General features: G+C 47.0%; 1 protein-coding gene and 1 long non-coding RNA gene across 9 annotated transcripts in view; both read right to left on the bottom strand.

Annotated features, from left to right (window-relative positions):
• Positions 1 to 14,047, bottom strand: part of TMEM132B (transmembrane protein 132B) — a 507,362-nt gene that overhangs the window by 369,638 nt on the left and 123,677 nt on the right. The window lies entirely within an intron of this gene.
• On the bottom strand, positions 3,071 to 13,167 carry LOC109029236 (uncharacterized). 5 transcript variants are annotated; one of them, XR_010129451.1, is made up of 5 exons: positions 8,450 to 13,167; positions 7,796 to 7,953; positions 5,554 to 5,754; positions 4,614 to 4,702; positions 3,071 to 3,533 (listed from the first exon to the last, which is right to left on the bottom strand). It is a non-coding gene; the product is annotated as an uncharacterized lncRNA (long non-coding RNA). The 5 variants fall into 5 exon arrangements; XR_008670466.1 differs by having other exon boundaries at positions 7,828 to 7,953; XR_008670465.2 differs by lacking the exon at positions 8,450 to 13,167 and adding an exon at positions 8,338 to 8,444.

Below are 14,047 nucleotides of genomic sequence, written 5' to 3'. Positions count from 1 at the left end.
ACTTACGCATCTGCTCTGAGAAGTAAATGTGCTAACACGTGTAATGCAGCTAGAAACAGCCCAGCATGTGGCAGGTGTGTGATCCATGCCATTATTGTTATTCTCTGTCTGGGTTCCATTGTGAAATAGCGTGGACCTCCAAATACAGGGGTGGGTAGAACCCATGCCAGAACTAGACTTCCTGGTTTCAAATCCCAGCTTCACCACTTAAGAGTGATGCAACCTGGAGCAAATCATGTGTACTCCCTGAGCCTCAGTTTTCTCTCCTGTAAAATGGGGATGATGATCATGGCAGGTGGGATCTTGTGCAGATTAAAGAAGTTAACACAAGGAAAGCACCAGAAGGGTGCCTTGTGCCACTGCTTTTGAAATAACAATTCTATCTTCATTTTAGGAAGAAGAGAAGAACCTTCTTGAAAGGCCAGGTTGTTCAGTGTTTGTGTGAGTTTGCTTATTATAAGTATATAAATACTTCAGATTCCTTTGGCAGAGAGTATGGGACTCAGAACCCACCTCAGCCAGGAAGCGGTCAGAACCCCTGAGCCAGAAGTGCAAGACACACATTGCTGAAAACACTCCAGGTCAAGCCCATCAAAGCTTGGACAAATTCTCTTAAGAATAGGCAAGGTGTGGTAACTGCTTAACTCCTTGCAATAAGGTTTAGAAAACTCAGTGTTGCCTACCAGCCAACCCCAAGCCACAGTCCCCTGCTGCATCTGCATGGCCCCACCTGCCCTTTGAGCTTGGCCACAGCCCACCAGCCAACTACCATCAGCAGCCTGGGGTAAATTTACAAGAAAACTCCCACCCAGCACCCCACTGTGAGGAATACCCCTAAAACAAAAGTTCTCAACCAGGGATGATTTTGCCCCCAGGGGGACATCTGGCAATATCTGGTTGTCACGAATTTGGGGAGTGAGTGGTACCGGCATCTAGTGGGAGGAGTCCAGGATGCTGCTGAACATCCCACGATGCGCAGAACAGCCCCCTACAACAAAAAACTATTTTACCCCAAATGCCAAGAAAAAAACCTAAAAATACAAGCGTAACATGGTCCTAGATGTGATTCCAAGAATACCCACACAGCATGCCCATAGTAACAAAAAAGCTGGAAACAACCAAAGTAACCAGCAATATGGGATGAGTTACAAAAATAAGTGAATAAGTGATGCACCATCCCTGCTGCAAAGCTGGCAGTTCTTTTTTTTTTTTTTTTTTTTTTTGAGATGGAGTCTTGCTCTGTCGCCCAGGCTGGAGTGCAGTGGCGTGATGTCGGCTCACTGCAACCTCTGCCTCAGGGATTCAAGCTATTCTCCTGCCTCAGCCTCCTGAGTAGCTGGGATTACAGGCATGCACCACCACACCCGGCTAATTTTTGTATTTTTAGTAGAGACGGGGTTTCACCATGTTGGTTAGGCTGGTCTTGAACTCCTGAGTTCGTGATCCACCCACCTCAGCCTCCTAAAGTGCTGGGATTACAGGTGTAGCTGGCAGCTCTTTAAAACAGAAAGAGGCCGGGTGCGGTGGCTCACGCCTGTAATCCCAGCACTTTGGGAGGCCGAGGCGGGCGGATCACCTGAAGTCAGGAGTTTAAGACCAGCCTGGCCAACATGGTGAAACCCCGTCTCTACTAAAAATACCAAAAAAATTAGCTGAACATGGTGGTAGCAGGCACCTATAGTCCCAGCTACTCAGGAGACTGAAGCAGGAGAATCGCTTGAACCCGGGAGGCAGAGGTTGCAGTGAGCCGAGATCGCGCCATTGCACTCCAACCTGGGCGACAGAGTGAGACACTGTCTCAAAAAAAAGACAGAAAGGGATCTCTATGTGATGTGCTGGGACACAGATCTAAGAGGTATAGAATAATGTGAAAAAAGCAAGATGCATAATAGTGTAAGTAGTGTGTTCCCTAGTATTTTTTAGAAGGGAAGGTGTAAATAGATACATTTATTCTGGCATGTGCATTTGTTTGTTCTGGAAGCGATCCTCTAGAACTGTAAAGTGGTTACCTTTGGGGAGAGACTATGCAGGGAGGTTTCATTTTTGTTTTGCATCATTCTGTGGTTTGCGTTTTTTGTCCTTCTACTAATATTACTTGCATTTTCTGTTTAAATGTCAAAACAGAAAAAATTCATCCCTTGAGGTTATTTGGGCAGGGAGATTAAGGCCCTTTTTGTTTTCATCTGAGTATTGATCTACATGTGCTTTAAAAGCTTGGTACCTTTAAAAATAGTTACATAGGTGCTAGAGAATGAAATAATTTAAACTGTGTGTACTGTAGTAGACAGAATTAAATGCCTCCCCCAAAAGATGCCCACGTCCCAATTCCCAGAACCTGTGAAGATGTTACCTTACATGGTAAAAGGGACTTTGCAGATATGATTAAATTAAGGATCTTGAGATGGGAGATGATCCTGTATTGTCCAGGTGGGCATGATGTCATCACAAGGGTTCTTATAAGAGGGTGGTGGGAGGTCCAAATCAGAGGAGACGGGACCGCAGAAGCAGAGGAGGCAGGGAGGAAAAGGTCGGGGCAAGGCCGGGGAGATAGACAGAGACAGAGAGAGATGGAGAGGGAGGCTGATTTGAAGATGCTACCCTGCTGGCCTCAACAATGGAGGAAGGAACCATGAGCCAAGGAATGCAAGCAGCCTCCAGAAAGCTGAAAAAAAAAAAAAGAGGAATTCTGGCCAGACCTGGTGGCTCACGCCTGTAATCCCAGCACTTAGGGAGGCCGAGGCGCGTGGATCACCTGAGGTCAGGAGTGCGAGACCAGTCTGGCCAACATGGTGAAACCTCGTCTCTACTAAAAGTAAAAAATTAGCTGGGTGTGGTGGCACACACCTGTAGTCCCAGCTACTCAGTAGGCTGAGGCAGGAGAAGCACTTGAACCCGGGAGGCAGAGGTTGCAGTGAGCCAAGACTGTCCCACTGCACTCCAGCCTGGGCGACAGAGTGAGACCTCATCTCAAAACAAAAAAAAAAAAGGAATTCTCTCCTAGAGCCTCAGAAGGAACACAGCCCTGCTGACGCTTTCATTTTAGCCCAGTGAAACTGACTGCAGGCTTCTGACCTCCAGAACTATTATATAAAATAATTTATCTCTGTTGTTTTAATCCACTAAATTGGTGGTAACTTATTATAGTGATATAAAACTAATATTTATTATTTTATTATACTAATATTTATTATTTTATTATATTTTCCCACCAAAAGGTGTTCCTGCCAAATACTTCACCAGATCCTTGAAGAACCCAGAGTCAGGCTGGTATCCCATTCTCTATATGTAGAAACTGAGGCACAGCACTATTCAATGACAGTTGCCCATGATCATTCAGTTACTTGGTGTCAGAGCAAGCAGCAGGGCTTAGTTCTGTGCCAGTGCTCTCCCTGACACACAGAGGCAGAAGACGGCTGTACCCAAGAGCATGAGTTCCAGAGGTAGAATGCCTGGGATTACATGCTGGTTCTCCCGCTACTGGCTGTGTGATCTTGGGCAAGTGAATTAACTTCTCTGTGCTTCTCTCTTCTCATCTGCCAAACAAAGATAAAATAATCCCTACCTTAGAAGGCTGTGGTGAGGATGAAAGGTATACATGTAAAGTACCTGGCGCTAGGGTGACCTCGATAAACATATGAGGATGATTCATTTCGAGTTAATGGGGAATTGAGCATGGTTGTTTCCCATGGCTGGTCCTCAGTAAATAGGCCCTGAGTGAAATGCTCTTGCCTCTCTTACCCTTGCACAGGGTGTCTAGGCGCAGAAAGCACCTTAAAACTCCCTGTCAAGGATGTTTACCTTCTCTAATGTTAAATGATGCCCCCCACCACCCCAGGTTCTCCTCTACCTCCCTAGGCCCTGCTCAATTGCTGGGAAAGGCTTTGCTCCCTGGCCACTTGGTGACGCCCCAGGCCAGGCCTTGGAGTATGATGGGGCAGCGGCCAGACCTGGGGTCTCCCTCATGTTGCTACCAGGGATCTGGGGTATGGGTGGGGGCTAGGAGACTTGGGAGCAGCCCCAAGGGAACTAGGACTCCTTCTGTGGGAACCACCTGTGCCCAGGTGGCCTCACCTGGTGAACACTGGGTCTGACTCACTTTGGGAAAGAAATTTCACCATGTGCTTTGAAATCTCCATATCATGCTTGAATGGTGTGAATCCCCTCTCTCACTGGCTCAGTCCAGTGCTGGATGGATGCCCAGAGCTCAGCAGAATAAAGGGAGGCTTCAGCTGGGAGTGCCCAGGACTACTCACTGGGGCCTGGACGCTGAGCCACGACCACGCAGCTCTGGCTTCCTCTCTCCCTTCTGGCTCGTTCCTTTAGCTATGTCTTTGCCTCTGACTCTATCTACCATTGTAGCTAACATTAGTGCCAGCCAGGAAATCCTCACTCAACCTCAGTCCACCCGGTTCTTAGGAAGGTTAACTCCACCCTCTGGTTCCAGAGGCCCTGGCCTGACCAATCAGTTTATTGTACTCCTGCCCTCAGCCAAAACGATTGGGTCAGAGATTGTCACATGACACAAGTTGGTCCAATGAGATCCAATCCTGAGACTTGTTACTATGGGGAGGAAGGAGGTTTTCTTTTTCCCTCCAACCTGGGAGAATACAAACCTTTGACTGATGGTGTGGGGTATCTTACAATGTCAGCTCCATGCGGGCCAGGATTTGGGTGTGTTTTCTTCCTGCTATATCTCCAGCATCTAAGACATGTGGCACATTGTAGATGTGTAGTTAATATAATAGAATAAGGACTTAATAAGCCTTCTTATCTCTGAAAATAAAGCCAACACAGAGCAAAGCAGGACTCACAGACCAGGTCCAAATGACATGGTTTGTGCACCTGAATATGGCCCTGCCTGTCCACTTCTCTGGACATTTTAGTTACATTGGCCAATAAATTGTCAGATCTACTCTCACAAGTGCAAAAGGAAATGTATACAAGAACACTGCAGCATCGTTTATAACAGCAAATAAAAAAAACGCAGAAGCAATTTGAATGTCTATCCACCAGATACTGGCAAAAGAAACTATGGTATATCCACGTGATGAAATGCAACACCATCATTAAAAAGAGACAATGCTACACAAACTGGCATGGAAGACCCTTGAAGATATAAAGTTCAGGTTTTACAAAAGCACAGAACTGGGGGTATGAGAAGGGAGCAGGGGGAAGAAGAGAGATCTTTGCGGTCTAACCCCTGCTCCATGGCAGCGGGGTCTTTGTTCTGTCCACTGCTACAGCTCCGTGCCTACAGCAGAGCCCAGCACATGCACAGTGCTCAACAAATAGTTGCTGAACGAGTGAATGAATCAAAAATAGGTGATTGCTCATACATGCATAGAAAAATCTCTGCAAAGATTCATGTAACACTGGCTGCATCTAGGAGGGAGGTGAGGGAGGCTGGGGAACAGGTGTAGGAGGAAGAGAGACTGAATTATCAATGTATCCCTTGTGAATTTTGAGCCATGTACATGCACATCTATGCAGAAAAATTCACTAAACAAATAATAAGACAAAAAATCACCTACCATAGAAGGAAAAATCTCTTACCTCTACCTAGACAGTGACATCCCCTAGGAAACAGGGCTGTCAGTCAAGCCTGGTCTCCTCTGGCCATCCTGGGGTAGAACTGAGTGGGGTAGCAAAGGTAAACCAAGTCAAAGGATGGAAGTTCAAGTACCAACCATGGCTACTGACTCACTTGGAGGCTTTGGTAATTCTACTCCCCTTCCTGGACCTCGATTCCTTTATCTGTAAAATGAGAGGGTTGATCTCAAAGTCTGTCTTGGAAATCTAGGATTCTGCGACAACAAGCAAACACTACTCAAACCCCTAGTATCTCTCCAGAGGGAGTGGCAGACAGACCAACAGTCTCACTTGACTCCTTCCATGCTTATCTCCCTTTGAGGTGGAATGCACTGGAATGCATCTGCCTTGGTCTGCACCAGACAAGACGCATTACAGGACAGCTGCCGGAAGCTACTCAGAGGCTAAGTTGTTGGACGCGACATCTTACCTTGCCCCCTTCCCTGGTAATTTATGCTCTGGACTTGGCCCTATCAACGCTTCATTACAGAGACTCGCACTCATGGTAATTACATGTTTCCCGGGCCAGATTACTTGTTCTCAGCATCTTCCTGGTTTTTAGCACTCCTGTTCCTTTATGAAGGACAGCTGAGCATCTGCCAGGACCGCCAGCGAGAGTCGGGTACACAGCAGGAACAGAAGACGGACCCTGGTAACTCTAGTTTTCTCACTTAATTTTCAAGAGTTGAAAATAGCTTTCCGGAATATAATACATATTCAACGGATTTAAATAAATAGCAATTTTGACTACTGAAGCTCAAAAACTTGGCTAGAATATAAGGAGGTTTCACTGCTAAGATAGTACCTACTTGAAGAAAACCTAATATATATGAATCCAGAACCACAAAGCAGAACAATTTGGTGACTCTGCATTTTACAAAAGGATTTGCCAAACAGATCGTTAATTGGCAAGTCCCCTGGGACTTGTAAAAGGGGGCTCATGTTAAAGCTAACCAAATTGAAATTGCATACAGTTGTGTGCGAACACAGCTGCTGCCTAAAGTGGGGCTGCCTTTGATGCTGCAGTTCCCACGAACTTTGGGTCTTTCCATGAGTGAACAGAATATCCTCTTTCTCCTGCACCAAGCTCTCGGGCTGTACTACTTGGACTCCCAACAAATACTTGGAGGGCCGTCCCAAAGAAAGATGTAAGGACCACATTGGAATGGTTGTTCAAGGAACCAGGGCCAGGAAGGAAAGAAAGAGAACATTACCAGGTATTAAGCCAAGTGCTTGCTATGCACCCAGAGCTCAGAATGCACCAGGCACACACATCTCCCTGCGTGCTCCCAGTGACTCTGTGTTATTAGAAGAGGAATCTGAGGCTCAGAGAGGTCAAAAGATTTAGGGACAGTCACACATCCCCAAGCAGCAGCACCGGGAGCCCTAGCTAGGATCTCTGATTGCCACATCCAAGCTCTGCCAATTAAATCACAAAATCATATTCCCTTTGTCCCCAACAAAGGGGAGGGGACAACATAGCTGCCCTTGGGCCTCACAGTCACTAAGAGGCCAGCAATAGGCATGAGGAAAGGACACCAGTGCCCACATGAGGTGCCATGAGATGTGTGTGCAGGCCATGGAAGATGCGGAGAGTGTTACGAGAAGTCAGAAACAGATGGCATCCTTTGGTTGTGGAATGGTTAGGGCAGGGGTGGGTTGGAGGAGCTTCCCTGCAGGGCAGTCTGAACTGATCCTTGCAGAAGAGGACAAGCCTGGATGAGCTGAGGAGTGAGGGAGAGTGTCCCACGCCGGGGAAGGCGGGGGCACCAGGGCACAGAGGCAGGCAGGCAGCACACGGCATCCAGCATCGCAGGGGGCAGGGAGGTGGGCAGTGTGAGTGCAGCAAAGGGTTTACAGAAGGGTGTAGTAAGAAGGAAAGCTCAGATGGGAAAGACAGGCCAAACCAAGGATGGCAAATGTGATGCACACAACACCACTTCCATGTCCGTGACAGGCACCAATAAGCAATTGGAGCACACTCTCACCAAGCTTCAAAAGTCTCTTTTTTTTTTTTTTTTTTTGAGACGGAGTCTCCCTGTGTTGCCCAGGCTGGAGTGCAATGGCGCGATCTCGGCTCACTGCAAGCTCCGCCTCCCGGGTTCACGCCATTCTCCTGCCTCAGCCTCCCGAGTAGCTGGGACTACAGGCGTCTGCCACATCGCCCGGCTAATTTTTTGTATATTTAGTAGAGATGGGGTTTCACCGTGTTAGCCAGGATGGTCTCGATCTCCTGACCTCGTGATCCGCCGACCTCGGCCTCCCAAAGTGCTGGGATTACAGGCGTGAGCCACCGCGACCGACCTCAAAAGTCTTCTTAACACAGGTCCCAGGGAGGCATTGCTGAAGCTTCAGAGTTTGCACCTGAGATGAAATCACTTTACCCTCATCCCTAATCCAAGGGAGGGGAGTAGAGGGACATTGTAGAGAGCACCTTCTGTGTGCCCAATATTACGCTACGTGATGCAGTGCTCACCGTCGCTCTGCTAACTGGCAAACTGAGCTGTTTTATGGTCAAGAAAATTGAGGCTAAGGGAACTTAAGCTCAAACACAGAAAGCAAGAGGGGAAAACTGATTCAAAGCCACCGGGGTGGGCTTTCGAAGCCTGGTTTTTTTCCACCACATCCTGTGGCCTCCTTCCCACTTTCTCCTGCCACCACCCATGTCTGAATTTTAATTCTGTGGGGAAACATTTCAACATCTATTCTCCAACCCTACCAAGCAACCCACATCCCAAGCCAACCCACCTCAGAAGCAAAACACAGGTTCCTCAATCGCCCGCCCCAGTCCCCGGGCTTCCCTGCCTCCCCTGGCCCATTCCTGCTCACACCCACTCCGCATTTGCTTATTTCTGCCAACCTCTTCCCTCCTCCCTCCCCTGGGTGCTGGAAGGGGTGACTCTTCCCACTAGGGAGGCATGCCCAGTATCCAGGAACCGCTGGGGGTCCCCTGCTGGGGCCTTTCTCACCCCTCTCCACCCCAAGGCCAAAATGCTTAGGGTTCATTGTGTGGTAATTCCCCAGCGTTCCCTCACAGAGAACTTCATGTCGCTTTCTAATTGAATTGTTGTCATGGAAATCACTTTCATTTGCTCTGAAAGGACTTAACTATCAGCCCCCCGTTTTCTCACTTCTGCCTTTGATAATAATCAGCTCACTCCTACCCCCTCCTCTCAACTCCCAATCTTCCTTCAATGAGCATTCTTCCCGCAAAGCCTGGAGTCAGGGAAATCAAAAGTCTGGTTTCCTTCCTAATCCTCGCTGGAGCATTCCCCGTGCTGCTGACCGAAGAGTTGTACTATCTGCCCTGAGGACGCACAGTAGGACTCACTTCCTGGCTTCCCAGTGCCTGGGTGGGGTCATGTGACTACTCTGGCCAATGAGACGTGAGCTGTCCCGGCGTAGGGGAGCAGCAGCATCTGCTCCCAGCGCCCTGACATCCCACAGCAAGTGAAGACGGGCTGCTCCTCCGGCAGCCTAGGTCCAGGGGAGGGAGGCACGGTGCAGAGCCCATGGCCAGATGCGATGGACACTCAGACTGAGCAAGGAATAAACCTTGTTATTTTAAGCCGCTGGCATTTTGACATGCTTCGTTATCCCAGCTTATTCTCACTGATACACCCTCTGTTAAAAGGCAAAGACCAATTGAGTTAGCCTCTTTTTAAAAAATACTTTTTATTTTTTTAATTGTCACATAATAATTGCACATATTTATGGGGTACATAGTGAAGTTTTGATACAAATAATGCATGGTGATCAGATCAGGGTAATTGGCATATCCATCATCTCAAACATTTATTTCTTTGTGTTGGGAACATTCAATATCCTCCTTATTTAACTTCTTTCGACTAAAGCTAGTTTCCAAGAAGGCACAGGCTCCAATTACCAATCCACGGAGAGTCCTACGTTTTTGGAGGATCCCAAGTGTCTGCCATTCGCAGCCTGGGAGTTTCATTCTCAGCTCCACCACCTATGAGCTGGGTGACGAAGGACAGGTCACTTCCTCTCTCTGTGTCTCAGTTTTCTCATCTGTAAACTGAGGGATAAAAGTAATACCTACCTCTAAGGATGGTTGTGAGAATGAAATGAGTCAATCTATGTAGAGTGTTAAAACAGCACCTGGCACATTGTGTAATTTAAGTGTTAGTTATTAATATAATCACTGATACGTGTATCATTATCATCTTCATCAAGGCAGGGACTCTGAATTGTTTTAATGGTGGAATTGAGTTTACAATGAACCATCCTGTTAGAGGGTTTCTCAAGACCACTCTCATATGTTTAGTGATTCACTAGAAGATCTCACGGAGCTCAGCATTTGGTTGGACTTATGACTAAGGCTTATTACAGCAAAAAGATATACAACAGGATCAACAAGGGAAAAGACACAGGCAGATTTTGTAGAAATCCATGCACCAGCTTCCTTATATTCTCTCTTCCTCCCATGAGGGTCACACAAAGCACACTCTTCTTCCAGCAAGAAAAACACAGCAACATATGCCTGCTGTTTCTGTCCAGGGGAGCCCATCAGAGACTCAGTGCCCAGGGTTTGTATTGGGGACTAGTCACATAGACCCCTCTGCCTAGCATGTACCCATATTCCAGATTCCCAGAAGGAAAGCAAGTGTTCACCATAAGTCACATGGTTTGTACAGTCTAGGAACCATGACACACACTTATTCAGGGAATAGTCCAAGTGCCAAGCTCCCAAACACCAGCCAAAGGTCAACCCTGTAAGCAGGCCTTTCTAGGGATAACAGTCTCAGGCCTGCTGCATTTATTTTTCTATGCATACCCTTCAAACAGCCCTATAGCCTGGGATGGACCTACCTGGCAATGGCCTTGTATAGACTAATGGAGTCAGCCAATCACAGATGAGGACCCTGGAGCTCAGAAGGACATGTGATCAGCTGACCCAGCTCCTGGTCTCTAATCCAGGGATGGCAAAGGTATGGTTAAATGCCCAAATACCTCCACTACCAATGACCCCTGTCTGTACCCAGCATGGCACTTCTTCCTGTTAGGCAAGGTAGACACAGAAGCTTTCTCAGTGCCGGGCTAGAGGGAGCCATTTGTGCTGGAGCAGAGGTGGCCAAACAGATCTTCCCTCACTGGGTCACATCCAACCTGGGCAGAGTTATTGCCTCTTAGAGGGTCTTCAGAGAGGGAAATTCAAGAGTTTCTCTCAGTCACTCTTTCCAGGGTTCACCACCTTGAGCAACAAAAGCTACCTCCTCACAACCAAAACAATTCTTTTCTGCTGCATTTTTAAGTTCTGTTTTTTCTTGCAGAGCCTTCCATGGACAGGGAAGGCCAGTGTTTCATATCTTGCCTTTAAAAACCAAACATGAACATTTGATAAAAATAATGGCATAGTCTGCTGGCTTTCTAAACTCTGGGTTAAACATCCCACTCACTCATTCCCACCCCATCCCCAAAAAGAAGCTCAATGCTCAATACCTAGCCAGCCTTCACTAGTTTATATAAACTTATAACTGCCTGCATACCCATTAATAAAAAATTGGTTAAATGACTCATATTACTCCATTTATCTTTTAAAAAAAAGATGGAGATTCCCATTTTTGACATCGAAAGATGACCTTGATTGACAGTTAAATTTTTGAAATTAAAAACCAATATGAGTTTGTTGCCCTCACTTGAAAACAAGGAGAATTCACATAAAAATCTGGATTTCTTGATTCTCCAGAATAAGGGTCAGCACAGTCTTTCTGTAAAGGGCTAGAAAGTACATGTTTTCCACCTTACAGGCCAAATGGTTTCCATTGAAGCTTCTCAACCCTGGGGTTATGGTGCAAAAGCAACCGTAGACAATACGTATATGAATAGGCATGGCTGCTTTTCAATAAAACTTTGTCTATCAAAACACATAGAGTGCCACATTTGACCCACCGGCTATAGTTTGCTAACCTCTGCTCTAGAAACCAGAAAGCCAGAGATAGGCTCTTTCCAACGCTTCCATCCCAGATCTATCACGAAACAAGCAGCTGCAAACTTAGAAACCTAGAGAGTCTTGACACAAAACACAACTGGGAGAAGCAGGCTGGTTTCAGGACAACTGGAAGTGGTGGTGACTTGGGCACACTGCAGAGTTCCAGACTTTTCCCATCGGAGAATGTTGGCCCTCTGTGAATAGATCTGATTTTTCTAGAGATGCCAAAAATCCAGGCTTTTACGTAAAATTTCTGTTTTTAAACAGTAGCCATTTGTCCAACTTTTTTTAACGTCGTTGTTAGCTCCCCAGAGCTGCCACAACAAATTACCACAAATGGGATGGCTTATAACAACAGAAATTTATTCTCTCATAGTCCTGGGGGCCAGAAGTCCAAGACCAAGGTGTGGGTAGGACCCTGCTCCCTCCAAAGGCTCTGGAGAGGTTCTATGCCTTTCTCTTTGCCTCTGGGGTCGCTGGAAACCCTTGGTGTTCCCTGGCATGTAGGCACGTCACTCCAATCTCTGCTGCATCTTCACATGGCCTTCCCGTGTGTGTGTGTGTGTTCTCCCTTTTCATCTTTTTTTTTGAGACAGAGTCTTGCTCTTGTTGCCCACATAGAGTGCAATGGCACGATCTTGGCTCACTGCAACCTCCGCCTCCCGGGTTCAAGCGATTCTCCAGCCTCAGCCTCCTGAGTAGCTGGGATTACAGGAGCCCACCACCACGCCCAGCTAGTTTTTGTATTTTTAGTAGAGACAGGGTTTCACCATGTTGGCCAGGCTGGTCTTGAACTCCTGACCTTGTAATCCACCTGCCTCAGCCTCCCAAAGTGCTGGGACTACAGGCATGAGCCATCGTGCCCGGCCTGTTCTCCCTCTTCATCTAAGGACACCAGTCATATGGGATTAGGGCCCACCCTAATGACCACATCTTAACTTGACCACATATGCAAAGACACTCTTTCCAAATTAGGTCATGTTCACAAGTATTAGTGGTTAGGACTTGGACATATGTTTTGGTGGACACAATTCAACCCACGGTACCCACAAATCCAGCTCATAGCCTTCTGACTCGCAACCTCTACGTTAAAATCGCATGTGGTAAGACAGTGTGATGAAAGACCGTTTGATTAGAATCCAAAGTTATGCCCAAATTGGATTGCCGGGAAGGGCTGCACCTCTCCCTGCCTACCTTTCAACAGTCCAAACCCTCAATCAATTCCTCTCTTCAGACTTAAACATTACACGTGCCTCTTGGAAAGCAAGCTGACTTCACCGGCGCTGACAGTTGTTACTGCACCAGCTGTCAGGGGAGACGCCAGCGCTTCCGCCATTTGACTGACAGCCACACCAACAAGGGTCAGGTCAAGGCCAAGGGCATAGGCAAGCACTGCTTAACAGACAGGCAGCCCCCAAAGGCACGAGGGACTCACACCCACACAAACGCACTCTCAAAGTTACCCCATGGAGAAAAAGCATCCTCTCATTCCCAGCTCCACTCCAGCCATTCAGCCTTGACGGACACCCCCAGACAGCATTGAGATGCCTGAAATCAAGCATAGCCCATGGCCTACTCGTCAGAAATCTCATCTAATGATTATTAGAACAAAGTCTGGGACGGATAGTTCCTTTCACCTGATGGCTTTGTTCTAATTAGCCAAATGCCCAAAACAACTCTCTGCAATTCTGGTCACTGTGATCAGACCCACGGTCTGATCTGAATGGCTGAAAAATGCTCAGAGACGCACCTCTGTGGTGCAGAGACCAGCTGCTGTCACCAGCTGGAGTCGCCTGACCGCTTCGAGGTCAGAACAGAAGCCAGGGCAGTCACAGTTCTAAGAATAGGGTTTGTCTGTTTTTCCTTATCCTTTATTCAAATATCCAAATATCCAACAGATGTAAACTATATATTTAAATAAACAAAGGAATGCATAAAAGGCACCACTGGCACTGATTTCCCAACTAATTTCTAATGCTTTAGTGGCCAGAGTCAAACACCCATGGATACTGAGAAGATGTTTGTCAATTTTCATTAGTATTTACCTTTAAAAATAATTTTAGGCTGGGCACAGTGGCTCACACCTTTAATCCCAGCACTTTGAGAGGCTGAGGCAGGAGGATTGCTTAAGCCCAGGAGTTCAAGACCAGACTGCACAACATAGGGAGACCCCATTTCTACAAAAACTTAAAAAATTAGCCAGGCATGGTGGCATGTACCTGTAGTGCCAGCTATTCAGGAGGCTGAGATGGGGAGATTACTTGAGCCCAGGAGGTCAAGGCTGCAGTGAACTGTGATCACACCACCACACTCCAGCCTGGGCAACAGAGTGAGACCCTGTCTCCCAAAAAAAAACACATTAGCCAAAGGTTTCCAAGGATGCAAGATAACAAAATTACAATAATCTCCAAAGCTAGGAAGGTGGGACATAGTCAACTTACCATCTGTTCAACTCCCACTCACCTTTCAAAACCCACTTCAGAATTATCTTTTGTTTGAGCAGCTTTA

This window comes from Gorilla gorilla, chromosome 10 (genome assembly GCF_029281585.2).
Source record: "Gorilla gorilla gorilla isolate KB3781 chromosome 10, NHGRI_mGorGor1-v2.1_pri, whole genome shotgun sequence".
Lineage (NCBI taxonomy): Eukaryota > Metazoa > Chordata > Mammalia > Primates > Hominidae > Gorilla > Gorilla gorilla.
The sequence above is the reverse complement of the archived record's forward strand: the minus strand, read 5'-3'. Positions and strand labels throughout refer to the sequence as shown.